The following is a 15592-nucleotide window of genomic DNA, read 5'->3' as shown; positions in this document are numbered from 1 at the left end:
TAGCCCTTATTGCACTATGGAATACAGTGGGACAGTCAACTAGGAGACTGTTGGATCTTTTCATCCTCCTTGCATAAGTTCACATCCACCCACTTTGTTCCTTGGTGTGATCAAATATTGTTATATTGGGAATTACAGCCCTGAGGGCACAGGACCGATTTTTATCAAAGGGCAAAACTTTCCAGGACTCATTTTTGCATATGTAATACCATCCTGATCCCTGTGGGGGAATCATTCTCCATGGTGTCTATGGCCATGCTATTGTAGTTTTTGGATTTGCTTTTTCTTCAGATTCGGTTTCACTACAATATTGTGGCAGGACATGTCTACACGCCCCTCTCTACCACAGATGGTTGGTGCATATGGAAGAGATAACCCAGGAGGGTGAAAGGCCCAGCAAGGGGTCATCTCTGGCACCAAAAGGACTCAGGCCCCAGTTAAGAATCAACATCAGTCTGGAGAGCAAATGTCAGAAAAGAGAAAAGAAAAATAAATATTCCTGACCGAGAGGTACTCTTTTACAAAGATGATAAAAAACACGCTAGTTATCACAGAGGCAGAAGCTTCTTGCACACACACCCTGACAAGGTGCTGGACTTCTCCCCGGAGTTTGGACACACATTCCATAGTTACCTTCCTGGGAATTGAGGGAAAGGATCTCGATGTGTGCTCCACCACAAATTGGTTGGTAAGAAACAGTGGATCCTAAGTTATATTATTTCTTTGCTAGCTGTAAAATTGATGGTATCTTTAACCTTGAGCTGTATTTATTTACTAGTAGTCTCTTTTTGTCCTTATTCATGTGTAGTAGATAGTTTACTTTCAGTCTTATGTCTGTTAGTTTTGTGTCTATTAAATAAATAATTCATTTTATAATAGACCGAATCAGCCATTATTAAAGAACTTGCAAATGACAGTGGGTTTTGGGGTGTTGGCCACCTCAATAAAGCTATTCCCTGTTGCCAGAGACCTGGGCAAAAGGCAGGGACTTATCTAAACCCTCACATTTATTCGTAACAAATATGGAGGGAGAATGACCCTTCCTGCAACATTAACAATCACACAGGGAACTTTACCATTTTCTTGATCAGGAATTAGGCCACTTAGGGTTATCGGCAGGTAAGCCTTAGTGATTTGTTCCCACTTTTTGTTACAGCTCATCTTATTCATTAAAACACCAATTAAAGGTCAGTGGCTATTCCATTAAATTGTTGGTATTTGTGTACAAATTCAACAGTTGTTTGCATAAAGAACTTTGGATGCGTTTTGGACTAGAGTCACACAGAAATTTTGTCTCTATACCTGAGTCATGGTTACCTACTGTGGGGATAACAAACAGAGAAAGTACAGTTTAAACCACATCATCATCTTAATTTGTATCAGTCTCTATTTTCCCAGTTTTTTCAGGATCTGAGGCCTTCTTAATTCTGGAGTAGTGAATCCAGGGTCCTTTGACAGCAACTTTGACTCTAGTGAGGGTATTCAGCAGGACTTGGAATGGCCCTCTCCACTTGGCTTGTAGAGGATCACTGTCTCACCATTTGACATAGACCCAGTCTCCAGACTGTAACAGATGAGCAGGTGTAGTGGGTTTAGCACTGGCCAAACACAAGTGCATCCATTAAAATGATTTACTCATTTTCTTCTGTGAGATAAGGATTAGGCGAAGGGCAAAGTAGGTTCAAAACTTTAAAGGGTATAAAGAAAGCTTTATTAACAGAATTAAAAGAAGAATAATAAGAATCAGAATAAACCTTCAGGACACTTTTCCTCCCCCAACTCTTCTTCCCTTTCCCACTGACAACATAAAGAGACAAAACTTGTGAATTTCAGTCAGTTTACTACTTCAAAAATAAATATTTTCTTCAGTTCACTCAGGGAGAGGAATCTCTCCTGCCATTCCATGGAGACTTTTCCACAAGAAACAGTTCTCTCATGGCTTTAATGTCACAGCAAAGCAGTCCATCTGGAAAAAGAAATCTGTTAGCAATGTAAAAGTCTCTCCTATGGACTCACAGTTTTTCCCACAACTGTTTTCAAGGGCTAATGGGGTACAATTTTAAGGATGATCTGTTCTAGTACAGAAGCAAAGGTTCTCTTCTTCTGTCTTTGGGAACAGAGGTTTGCAGCGATTGAAAGAGACGGACCATGCAGTGCAAGCAAAGCCAGTTTTATTACACTGATTACCAGTATTTAGAGTTCTCTAACTTCCGCACAAAATTTTCCACTCAGACTCCCTTGCCCCTGTTCCCTTAGAAACACAATCTTTTCGGTATTCAAGTCCCTGTTACATCCTCTTGCTCCAGCGATGTCCTTGTCAACATCCTCTCTCATCAGAGCGTTCTGATGTGGTATCTTCACTTCTTGTTCTTGCCTTGAGTTTATCTCTGCCATGGTTTCTACTGTACCAAGGCCAGGACGTCTGCAGTGCTACCCAGCTCAGTTTCTGTAGCTGTCTGATCTTCCACAGAGGTTCTCTTCTATCCTGGGGGCAAAGGTTCTCTTCTCTCTCTCTGTTCAAACTTCTCATTAGATCACATCTGCTTCAGAATCTACTTTCTTCAGTACAGGTGCCTTTGCTCATCCCCCATGCATTTCATGAATTACAAGGAAAATAGCCCGGTGTATCATGTCCTCACCATAGCCTTACAAAAGAATTTCAGCCCCAAGGCCAGGGCATCTCCTCTTATTCCTACCTCTGGGTTTTGGCCCCTCCTTCTTCACTGACCTTGGTGTTTCATATTGCTTTCCTCACATGTCTTCACCCTTTCCTTTTCTCTGACTTGGGAGAGGATTGAGGTCTGTAGATTTCATCTGTTCTGGGGAATCCTGCAGTACTGAAAGAGTTAATCTTGCTCCAGCCCTGCATCAGGGAGTTGTCTCTCACTGTTGGTCATTCGATCTCTGGCAGTCAGAGGCTGTGGAGCTACTCAGGATGTTGATTTTGGCTACCAGGTTTCTGAGGGGGATGCCTATGCCGGGACCCTAGCACCAGCAGGAGCGCCCTGGATCTCAGTGACCCTGGGCCGCAGCCCCGCCTGCCACCTCTCCAAAAGTCAGAAGTAAGAGAGAGTTTTTGGCAGTTTTTCCTTTCTTAAATATGATATTCATAGAGGGAGTTCTTATTGACATTGAGAGAGAGACAGGGACACTGAATGGTGATCAGAATCCTATTTTTACTGAGCACTACATGTGCTTATATACAATTTACAGGAAGGCTGGTAATATTTCACTACAATAATCTAGTTAACCATCACATAGACAAACTTTACATTTCAAGTTAGTAAAATCCTATTTCCCGTAAACCAGACTTGATTCAATCTTCTTGCAGTCAGAGCTCTGTGTGCTCTTGCCATGGCATCCTTGTTATCAAGCTGCATATGCTGATTAAATCTGCAGTACTATCAGTCTCATTTGCATTACCTATATCCACAGGTCCTAGCTTCTCTAATTGGCTCTGTGTCAATTCTCAAAACTAGTCAGCAATTGGCCCTGCCAGACACAGAGGAAGTTGTAATGTTCTTTACAGAGAGAATTACTTCCATGCCTGACGTTTTTCCCTCAACCAAAAACCAAGCCACTTCAAACCACCACAGCAGTCATGTCTAATCTTATGGGTCTGGATAACAAGACTGTCCTGGTTTAAAAGACGGGTGTCCTCCAAGGAAGTCAGGAACCTTCCTGGAGTGGAAAAGATGACCCCCTTCCTCCAAATTATTATAATTTTGAAATTACGGCACTTTCAGGCATAGATATGAGGAAAGGAATAACAGTTCTTTACTACAATGTATATAAGAACAAACAAGCAACAGTAACAACAAAGACAGAAAACCCAATAAGAAAACCAAAGAACAGCCTTTTCCCCGCCCATCAAGCACTTTACCTTTCGGTGTAATTATGACCAAAACCGGCAGGGGGCACTGTTGGATCATGTCAAAGCAGACGGGCTGCACTGACTCCTCCATGGCTTCAGGGGACGCTTCAATGCAAGTCCTGAGCCTCCCCAGGGGTTAATGGCTGCCCCGGTTAGAGAAAGAAGGTGAAGGGGAAAGGCAGTTGCTTGGTTTCCCCATGCCCTCACGTGTTCATTGAAAATATCCTGGCAATGGCAGCTCCGGTGAGGTTCCACTCCACCAGCAGTGAAGGAAAACACGCTCTCTCTGGAGAGAGAAGGTGGGGGTCTCCTCCAGTGAGGGTGGGTGCTGCAGAGAATGTCCCAGTCCACTGACAATTCACTGCAAACAGCAGGCTAACCAATAGGCAGTCAGGAGAAACTTCACAGCAGTACTGCACCCCCTGAGCAGGAGAAAGTCCAGCACCAAACACCAGCACCGTCGCTCCTCCAAGCCAGGCCAAGACTCTCCTACCCCCAGCTAAGAGACTGCCGAAATCACACTGCTTCCCCCCTCCCTCCCATAACCATTCCAATGGAAATGCCAAGACATTCAGCCATGTCTTTTATTTCTTATGTTCCATCCATTCATCATCTTCTGGGCAACAAATGGGGAGAAAACTCCCTGAGAGAATGAAAAAAAGGAAAAACCTAACCCTCATCATTATCCACTCAAAATTTTTTTCCCATACCAACTTTACATCAAACTTAGACCTTTAAACTATGTACATACATGCATTACCTTAATTATATACATCTAGATCTAGATCTAGATACAGGAACAGTATTATGGACAGTTCACCCAAAATAAGGTCCTTTGAGGTATACATTGTGTCTCTGCATCCTTCTGCATCACCCACCAGGTGCAACCTGGTCCCTGAGCAAAGACAACCCCATGGATGGGTTTGTCTTTGCTAGAGGCAGAATTAATCCAGTGTTTCCTAACCTACCTCTTAATGCACCACCAGAACCTTATCCCTGTCTGTCATATGCAGGGGTTCAGATTGGGCAGGGCCAGCTCTGTTAGTGGAAACTCTAGTGTTAACTGACCATGTAGCCTCTGCTAAATTAAGATCCCATTGCTTGAATGTCTCACCCCCGACTACCTACAGTGTTGTTTTTTAGTCCATTGCACTGCTCAACATTCCCAGCACCTGGAGCGTGATGAGGAATGTGGTACACCCACCCAACACCATGATTCCTAGCCCTAATGTTTTTAAGGCGATTCTTGAAATGAGATATTATAAATGAAAGGCTTTATAAAATCAGGCCTGTGGAACAAGTCTGGGCCTTGGACATGTCTGAACAAGTCTAGGGCATGGTTTGGATTGTGTGCACCAGCCAAACTATATTTAGCTATTGTTGTCCATATTTTGCTGTTTAGATGCTTTTCTCTGTACTTTGCTGTACTTTCCCATGCTTGGCTGTTTCTGTATATTTCTTAGTTTAGAACCATGTTTATAACAGGTGCATGGGGGAGACAACTTTGGGGATTTTTCTGTAACTTGTTTTGAGACCCTTCAAGGTTGCTGAAACATAAACTATGCTAAATCGGGAGAGAAGAGAATGAAAAACAGGATGCCGAGATTAGAAGACCTGAGATAAAGGTGGGTGGTGAAGACCTGGGACAGTGACCAATCGGCATACCGGAGGGGCCTCGAGCAAGATGCGTGGACAAGGGGATTTTCCAATGAAATAGTGTGTGACCACGTGGGGAGTAGTTCTAGAGTGTATAATTAGGACTAATTGTAAACAATAAAGCGGCTTCTGCATAATCATATAATTTGTAGTTCAGAAGTCCCTTACTCTCTCCTGCAAGTTGGTGACCCAGGCGACGTGATACATCGTACACATCGCATGCATGAAGCGAACCATCAAACTCTTTGGACTTGGTCTCTGAAGGGGGTTCACAGATCGAAAATGCGGGGGACCCGGTCGCGGGCCGCCACGGTGCGAGTGCGGAGGCAGCAGGAGTCGGAGTGCGGCTCTAAGAAAATCGAAAGAATACTGGAGAGACAGAAACACTGGAAATTACATCTATAACTTGTAAAAGATGTTGGTTTCTATTCCTGTTAAGTTAAGGTTCAGTATTGTAATGTCCAGACATGTTCTGTTAAGATTGACTAAGGCTAATGTTGGGGGTTGGGGGATTTTTTTTTTAGAAATTTTTCCCATTATTATGTTAAGCTGGTCGAGGCGGCTCCCCTTTTAGCTGTTAAATGCTCAAGACAAAGGAATGGCTGGGCTGGCCCGATTGCGGAAGGGGGTTTGAGGGGTGGGGGGATGGATGGTGTAGTGCTGCTTTGTCCTTCCACGGGTGGGGGGACACTCGCAGCTCGCCGGCCCGAACTCGGGGAGAGAGGTTGTTTTTTCTCCATGGTGGGATCAGGTCCTGCACTCCGACTGCTAAAGCTTCCTGCTTCTGAGAACAGCTCTGAGAATCGGGACGCCCATGGTGAGCAAGTTCTTCTCTCACCCTTCTCCCACCTGGGACGACCGGTGCCGCCTCGCTCTCCTCCTTCTGCAGCAGCCGCGACTGAGAGGCTGCCCTGTCCTGTTCCATCAGGACTGTGCGGATGAGGAGGGGCATCTGTGACTGGAAAAAGGGACTGAGACTGAGTTTCGTTCTGTTCTGTCACTGTTTTTTTCTCATAGCTGATGCTGTTTTTGTTTGTCTTGTAGATATATCAGTAAAGAACTGCTATTCCAAACCCATACCTTTTGCCTGAGAGTTCCTGAATTTCCAAATTATAGTAAACTGGGAGGGGGGGAATTTTCACTATCCATTTTTTGAAAAAAAACCCCTCTCGCCTTTTCCTCTTCCTGGCAATACTGTCCCTTTAAACTAGGACAGCTAAGTTCTATTCAGTTAATTCTGTTAGATTTAATTTCTGTTAAGTTTCAGTATTACTGAGTTTAGACAGTGTTTTGTTCCAGTTTTATTTAGATCACATTATGTTCAGTATTAATACTGATTAACTGAGTTCTCTTAAGTGTTCTTGTTCTACTGAAGTGATACGAAAATAAACCTAGGGACCACAGAGGTATTAAGACCTCAAAAAACCCTAGGGACCAGAAACACATGTAGGCCTCCACCCCAAGAGACATTATGAATTCAAACAACATTATTAGAAAAAAGTTTTTTCCACTTTCTCAAGCCCCTGCCCCACGATTAGGCGCCAATATTTGTCCTAGTTTAGGGCAAATTTGGGGAAAACCTCTGGAAGGAGCCCCCAGAAAACAAAACCCCCACGACTCCTCCCCCCACCACCGGGTTCGGGAAGAATTTCCTCAGAGGAAAAGTGGAAAAAGCCTGTTTATTTAACAAACAAAACACTCCCCAACACAAGAAAAGAAAATGAACAGCCCCAGATGACAAAAAAACTCTTTCACCGCTCTGAGAGGATGACAAACTCAGAAAATCTCTCCTGCGAGTGGTCGGCCAGTTATCAGTCTCCGACGCTGGGGATGACTGCTGCAGATCACAAATTGCAGACTCCCAGTGTTCCTTGGTGTTTCCCAGGTCCTGGTCCAGAACAGGTTCAGATGGTATACAGAAGGGGAAAGAAAGAAAGAACAAAAAAAAAAACAGTCCAGGGAAAGAGATTGGACTGCCTAACTAAACTAACTAATAAGCAAAAGCAAAAGCCAGCAAAGCTAAAACCAGCAAGTCAAGCAAGAAAAAGCAAAAGCCAGCCCGAGCCAGCAAACCTAGCCTCCCCTAAGCACAGATGATGGGGGAGGGGAGCCAACTGATAAGTAGACAAAACAAATCTTCACTTGAACAGAACACACGATTGGGGACACAAGCACCATAACATCACCCCAGGACAGTTCGATTGTTATATCTGAATTATTCCTGATTGGTGCAAGTTTCTGGTCTCACTAGATTTAAGACTCCTCAATTGAATGTACAATGACAAAACCTAATTGATTCACTAACTTAAAGAGAAGATATGCATGTATTTTTATCATCAGCAGGTTCAAAGTAGTCATCTATTCAATTGACCAGGCATGAATTGTCTCTAAGAAATTGAGGCCCAGTCAGAAGACAAATTCTTTACCATGCAGCTTTCATGATCTGAACAGGAACAGGACTGCCAAAACATAACCCTGTCTGGAAACTTACAAAAGCAATTGATCAAGAAAAAGTCTCATGTCATCATCATGGTATTGTGCTTCTACTAACCTCCTTTAGCTATGCAATTGCAGGAGGCAGGCCTCCAAATTGCTCCTGAAAATGTGCAACAGGTCCCGTGGAAATATTTGGGAATGCTTATTACTGAAGCTCAAATTTGGCCTCAAAAATTAACTGTTTGTACAGAAATTTGAACCCTGACAGATGCTCAAAAGTTAATTGGAGATTTACAGTGGATTCGCAGTACTTGTGGTATTACTAATGAGGACCTTGAGCCTCTGATGACATTGTTGAGAGGAGGAGGATCAGAGGCGGAGGATTGTTGGTGCAACCACACAAAGGTGGTACAACAATGGACATATGCAAAAGATTGAGGATTGAGCCAAATGGAGAGGGCTTTCAAGCAGGTACGATAACACAATCGCTGAAGGAAAGTGGGCTAGAACCTGAAGAACTAAATCTGTTAGGGTCAATAGCTATAAATTATTGCTTGTTCTTTAACTATCTCCAGATCCCAAATCAACTAGCATGAGCAATGTTCTAGTCCCACTTCCTAAGAACAATAGTGTCATCCTCAATCCCAATTCTCCATGGTACAGGAACGTGATCAGATATTGCCACAATTGGATTTATCCTGAAAGTGCTGGTGAGAATGCAACTGTAAGATTGCTTCCACCAGATGTCATTTTAATTTGTGGGGACAGAGCATGGCCTGCAATTCCACGAAACCCCTTTGGTGGACCATGTTACTTGGGAAAGCTAACTATGTTTGCTCCTAGCATGCATGAAAAGCTGAACCAGACCCTTTGGAGAGCAGAACATAGTAGGAGAGCTAAAAGAGAAATTGGAGGTCTGGAACCTGACTGTCATGACCGCATGGAATATGGGGGTGCTCCAACATAAGTAATAGCATCGATTTTTTCTCCAGGTATTGCTGCTGCTCAAGCATTGTCTACACTTAACAAGCTGGGATGCTGGGATGCTGGGTGAATCAACAGCTGAATCTCACTTCCAATGTTTTGAAGCAAAAGCTCGCGGATGTAGATAGTGTTAGACATGGCACACTGCAAAATAGAGCTGCTATAGATCTCTTGTCAAAAGATGGGCATGAGGATTGTGATGGGGTGTGTTGTATGAATATTTCCAATCATTCTGCCTCCATCCATGAGGATCTTACTAAATCCCAAGATAACCTGAAGAAATTGGCAGTGAAGGCTTGGAGTCTGGATGGATGGTTGGAAAAATGGGAAATACCAGAATGGTTGAAACAAATAATCAAATGGAGTTGGGTATTCTTGCTGATTTTCTTTGCATTATTTTTTCCATATTAAAGTTAATGATTTGTTTGATAAGTTAAGGTAAGCTAATGTATTGCATTTTTGATGTATTGCTTTTTCCATATCAAAATTAATGATTTACTTGTTAAAATAAGTTAAAATAAGTTTGTTAAAGTAACTTAAAATAAGTTAAGTCTTTTTCTGTATTAAAATTAATAATTTACTTGATAAGTTAAGATTGTAATAAAGATTCAGCTGGTGCAAAAAGAAAAAAAAAAGGGGGAATTGTAGTAATATTGGAAAAGTCTGGGCTTTGGACATGTCTGAACAAGTCTAGGGCATGGTTTGGATTGTGTGCACCAGCCAAACTATATTTAGCTATTGTTGTCCATATTTTGCTGTTTAGATGCTTTTCTCTGTACTTTGCTGTACTTTCCCATGCTTGGCTGTTTCTGTATATTTCTTAGTTTAGAACCATGTTTATAACAGGTGCATGGGGGAGACAACTTTGGGGATTTTTCTGTAACTTGTTTTGAGACCCTTCAAGGTTGCTGAAACATAAACTATGCTAAATCGGGAGAGAAGAGAATGAAAAACAGGATGCCGAGATTAGAAGACCTGAGATAAAGGTGGGTGGTGAAGACCTGGGACAGTGACCAATCGGCATACCGGAGGGGCCTCGAGCAAGATGCGTGGACAAGGGGATTTTCCAATGAAATAGTGTGTGACCACGTGGGGAGTAGTTCTAGAGTGTATAATTAGGACTAATTGTAAACAATAAAGCGGCTTCTGCATAATCATATTAATTTGTAGTTCAGAAGTCCCTTACTCTCTCCAGCAAGGCCTTGCTCTGGTAAATTACCAGCTGGCTTGTTTCTTCTTCTAAGTGCAGTTTTTAAGTTCCCATGTGAAAAAATCTTGAGAATGATAATTCGGTTGCACAACAACATATTATTGGGGAGAAAAATAAGTGGCATCTGTATAAACAATGAATCTATCCCATGACAATCAGTAAAGAAGATATGTAAGCATGTGAGTGAAAGTGAGTGTCTTGGCACGTACACACAAAACACCTTCTAACCAATCAATTGAATAGCAAGAAGACTAGTAACCAATGGGAGTTCAACACAAGGTCTCTAAAAACTGTATAAAAATGCATTATGTGAATAAAGAATTGGCTTTTTCCCTGCATGAAGAAACTGATTATGATTACACCAGGTCTTCCTTTATGCTGTCAGTTGGTCTTTTTCTGCCTTTCCAGCCACTGCTCAAGAGCATTGGTTACCATCCATGACTCATTGTAGCGGTAGAGCTTTAGGGACTTCTCTCATTCACCAATGTGCAAGGCCAAATGGATGGCTTTGAGTTTATCCAGTTGGCTGGATCCACCTTCTCCTTCAGTAGCTTCTGCAACTTGATGCGTGGGGCTCCATACGGCTGCTTTTCACTTTCGTTTAATCCCTACAATGCGACAGGAACTGTCAGTGAAATGAGGGTAGGATATTTCTTCTGCTGGCAGTTGGTTGTATGGTGGAGTTTCATCAGTATGCATCACCTGTTCCTGCTCCTCTTTGTCAGTCAGACCAAAGTTCTCACCTACAGGACAATTTGTAATTATCGCCAAATTCCCAGGATGATTCGGGTTTCCAATATGGGTGTGCTGTGTAATCAAGGCAGTCCACTTTCTCCATGTAGCATCCGTGGCAAGATGGGTAGAGGGAACCTTTCCTTTGAACATCCACCCCAGCACCGGTAGTTGGGGTGTCAGGAGAAATTGTGCCTCTGTGCCAATTACCTCTGAGGCAGCTTGAACTCCTTCATAGGTTGCAAGAATTTCTTACTCTGTTGGGATGTAGTTAACTTTAGACCCTCTGTAAGTTTGGTTCCAGAATCCAAGTGGTCAGCCTCAAGTCTCACCAGGCATCTTCTAGTACAGGTTCCAGGAGAGACCATTGTTCTTGGTTGCAGAGTAGAGAATGTTCTTTACCTCTGGTCCTGTCCTGACTGGGTCAAGGGCTACTGCATGAGCAATCTTCTGCTTGCTCTGGGCAAAGGTTTATTTCTGTTCAGGGCCCCAATGGAAATTATTTGTGTCGCGACTTTAGCATTGGCCAAACTGCCAGTGCACCCACTAGAATTATTTACTCATTTCCTGCTATGAGATAGGATTAGCAGGAAGGCAAAACAGGTTCAAATTTTAAAGTGTACAAAGAAAAATTGTATTACTAGAAACTATAATAAAAATAATAATAATCAGAATAAAACTTTCAGAACATTTCTCCTCTCCCCCTACACCCTCTTTTCTGTCACACTGACAACGTACAGAAAGAAATCAGTCAGTTTACCATCTCTAAAAATAGTCTTTCACCAATTGTGAGAGGAGTGTAGTCTCCGATCCCTCTTAGCCTGGCTATTAGGGCTTGAGGCTTCACTGAACTCAGTGATTTTATGCAGAAAGAAAATCTGACCCGATTGTTTGGGAACTAAAAAACTTTAATACTAGAAAACAACAAACAGTAAGTCGAACAGTTTGTATTGAATAAACCAGGAAAGATAGTACAGGGAGGTTAGTTCCATCCATGAGGGCAAATGGACAAAAGCAGGTGTTAGGACATGTCAAGGGCATTCATAAACTTGGAGGAGGGGAGGAATTAGGGTGGAGTTTAGGGAGGAGGTCCAATAAGGAAGGTCAATTAGGAATATTAAAATTATTGCAGCAAAAAGGAACCAATGATAACAAGGGAAGCAGCAAACTTTCTGGCAATTATCAACATACTGGAACTGGAGGATTCTGGGGATGGTTTTTTATTCACCACTATTGAAATGGTTTTCCCATGGCCTTAAGCCATGGTCATCTGCACTTTTATTGGAGCTAATCCCAACAGAGGAGACTTCTCTTCAGTCTATGGAGATTTGTCCACAACAGTTTTCTCATGGCCTCGATGTCACAGTGAATCACCTGTCTGGGAGAATGGAAATCTGATCACTGTGTAAAAATTCCTTCCTGGACTAACAGTCTTCCCACAACTGTTATTAAGGATCATATCAACTTAAGGGGCACACTTTAAGGATTATAACAGTTCAAACAAAAGCTCTCTTTTTCTTTGAAAACATAGGTCTTCTCTTCCCTGGCAGGCATCAGGGGTCTTCTTCTCTCCTCTTTATTCAAACCTATGGGATCACAGCCACTTCAACATCTGCTTGCTTTAGCACAAATGCCTCTGCTCATCTCTACAGTTAGAACATTCATCCACCACATAATACATTTCTACCTGTTATAGGCAAACAAGAGTGTCTTCTCCATAGCTTAAAAAAAGAGAAATTTCAGTCCAAGAGTGAGGCATCTCCATGTATCCCTTCCATCTGGGACCTGAATTTCTTCCTTCTGTCTGCCCTTGGTGTTTTCATGCTGTTTCTGTGCGCATCTTAATCTCAGTCTTTTTCTTTCACTCAGGAGATAGAACAAAGTGTCTGCAAGTCTCATTCCAGGCAATGAAGGAGTCAATATCTGGTCCGGGTCTGTATATGGTCATGTGATCTCTTCTGGGCCGCGGTCAAGAGGTATTTTACGGTGGAGAGTTTTTCCACGGCTGCACTGGGGGCCTGGGCCAGGATAGCTGGGGTCTGGGCCAGAATGGCAGGGGCTGCTCTGAGAGGGGGCTAGGATCTCAATAGCCAGGCTAGAACAGTGTGTTACCAGATAAAGAGGGTTCAGAATCTGGCTGTACTCGGGGATGTGCACCCTTCACAAACCTATGGCGCCTAAGAAAGCTTGCATTTCCTTCTTGCTGATCGGTGGAGACATCACTGTGACCTTGTAGATAACCTGGGTGGGTAGTTGACACCTTCCGTCTTGCCACTTCACTTCCAGGAACTGGATCTCTCTGGCAGGTCGCTTCACTTTACTGCTATTGATGGCAAAGATGGCTTCCAGAACAATCTGTGTGATTTTCTCTCCTTTCTCAAATACTTTGGTTGCCATGTTTCCCTACACAATTATGTAATCTATGTACTGTAAATGCTCTGGAGCTTTACCCTTTTCCAGTGCAGTCTGGATCAGTCTATGGCAAATGGTGGGACTGTGCTTCCACCCCTGGGGCAGTCAGTTCCAAGTAAAATGCATGCCCCTCCAAGTGAAGGCAAACTGAAGCCTACATTCTGCTGCCAGAGGAATGAAGAAAAAGGCATTAGCAATGTCAGTAGTGGTATTCCACTTCATTACCTTGGACTCCAGCTCATACTGAACCTCCAGCATGTCTAGCACAGTAGCATTCACCTATGGTGTAACTTCATTCAAGCCATGATAGTCCAGTCAATCTTCATTCCTCATCAGACTTGTGCACAGGCTAAATGGGGCTGTTGAAGGGTGGGTGGGTCTTGCTGACGACCCCTTGGCTCTCCTGCTCATGGATCATCTTATGAATGGGGATCACGACATCTCGATTCATTCGATACTGCCAGCAATGCACTGTCGAGGTGGCAATTGGTATTCGTTGTTCTTCCACCCTCACATGTCTTACTGCAGAAGGATTCTCTGACAGTCCAGGAAAGGTGTTCAATTGCCTAATGCCCTCTGTCTCCACAGCAGCTATCCCAAAAGCCCACCTGAGTCCTTTTGGGTCTTTGAAGTACCCGCTCTGGAGGAAATATATTCCCAGAATACATGATGCCTCTGGGCCAGTCACAATAGGATGTTTCTTCCACTCCTTCCCAGTCAAACTCACCTCAGTTTCCAGCAGTCAACTGCTGTGATCCTCCTGTCGCCCCAGCAATGGAAATGGGTTCTGCCTCCACATGTCCCAAATGTATTAGAGTACACTGCGCATCAGCGTCAACCAAAGCTTCATATTTCTGTGGTTCTGATGTGCCAGGTCATTGGATTCACACAGTCCAAAAAACCTGATTTTCCTCAGCATCTACCTGCCTAAAGGCACGGCACCTCTGCTCCTGGTTACCGTTCCCTCCCTGGTTGTACATCCTGGAGGTCCCTTTAAGGGGATCAGACATGACATCCTCCCTTCTTTTATACCTAGCAGCTCTGTCACAGGAAGCTCAGACTACATTAATTTTGGTGGAACTCCCTTTGTTAGTGTTTTCCTCCTTTACTTGATGAACCCATGCTTCCAGGGCAGAAGTGGGCTTTCTATCCCACCTGCTCATGTCTTCCCCATGCTCACACAGGAAGAGCCACTGGTCAGCTCACGGGGTGTACCCACTTTCTCTAGCTGGGGGATGTCAGGCTCTGATGTTTGGTCCTCTGGTTCACACTGGTGTCACTTGGAAACTGTTCTCCATCATATCCTCTTTGAGACTCTTAACCACAGCAGAGACATGAGCTCCTGACCGCCGGAGCCGCCCTCCTCCCTGCACGGTTCCCGGTTGCTGGGACCACCCACTCCCGCCCCCCCTCGCGACTCGGCGCTCCCGCGGCACCGGCCCCCCATTGCGGCTTGCATTTCCGCGTTGGCAAATTTCATAACTTTGTCCATTATATAAGGTGCACTAGACTGTAAGGTGCACTTCCTGGTTCGGGCCAAAATTTTAGTCAGAAGGGTGCACATTATAGTCGTGAAATTACTGTACATCTCCAACTGAAAACTATAAGTTGTTAAGGGAAGAGGGAGGATATTTCCAAGTCCCTGGTTTAATTAAACACTCAGCGTCCATGGGAACAGGGAAATTTCTCCCCAGGAAATAAACACTTACATACTAATCTTTCATTTAGTTATGGGAGGGAGAAAAAACATAGATATAAAAGGGGAATGTTTGCAACCAAGTAGCATTTCCAAACAGCCCCAATCACACGAAAAGCCACCATCTCAAGCAAGGGGTGAGACTCAAATACTTACACAAATTAGAATGTGGGAAAAACCTCTTAAAAATACCCACCAAGTGAAAAGCAGTAGGGAAAGAATTATCAAAATAAAGCTTCATAGAAACAATAACAAGCAAGTCAACCTAAAAAGATACCACCAGACACATAGAAAAGTTAGAACACAGCAACAGAGAATAAACTATCTTCTCAATATATGTAGCAGGATGTTACTTGCCTCATGTCTTAAGACAGTGAAAATAAAAATTGGAAAACTTAAAGACACTAATCCAAGCAATGTAAACAGCAATGTTTACCCTCAAGAAGGTTCAACAGCTGCTTTACCCATCTCTAATCTAAATTTGTCAAAGCCTGTATATTTTGCAAACTTTACTAAGTTAATATTTGCTTTGTTCACCTGTTCTTTTACAGTTGCTGAAAAGGTGTGTTATCAATGCTGCAAATATAGTCTA

The sequence above is a fragment of the Catharus ustulatus genome, chromosome W (assembly GCF_009819885.2).
Source record: "Catharus ustulatus isolate bCatUst1 chromosome W, bCatUst1.pri.v2, whole genome shotgun sequence".
NCBI lineage: Eukaryota > Metazoa > Chordata > Aves > Passeriformes > Turdidae > Catharus > Catharus ustulatus.
This window is presented reverse-complemented; position numbering follows the sequence as displayed.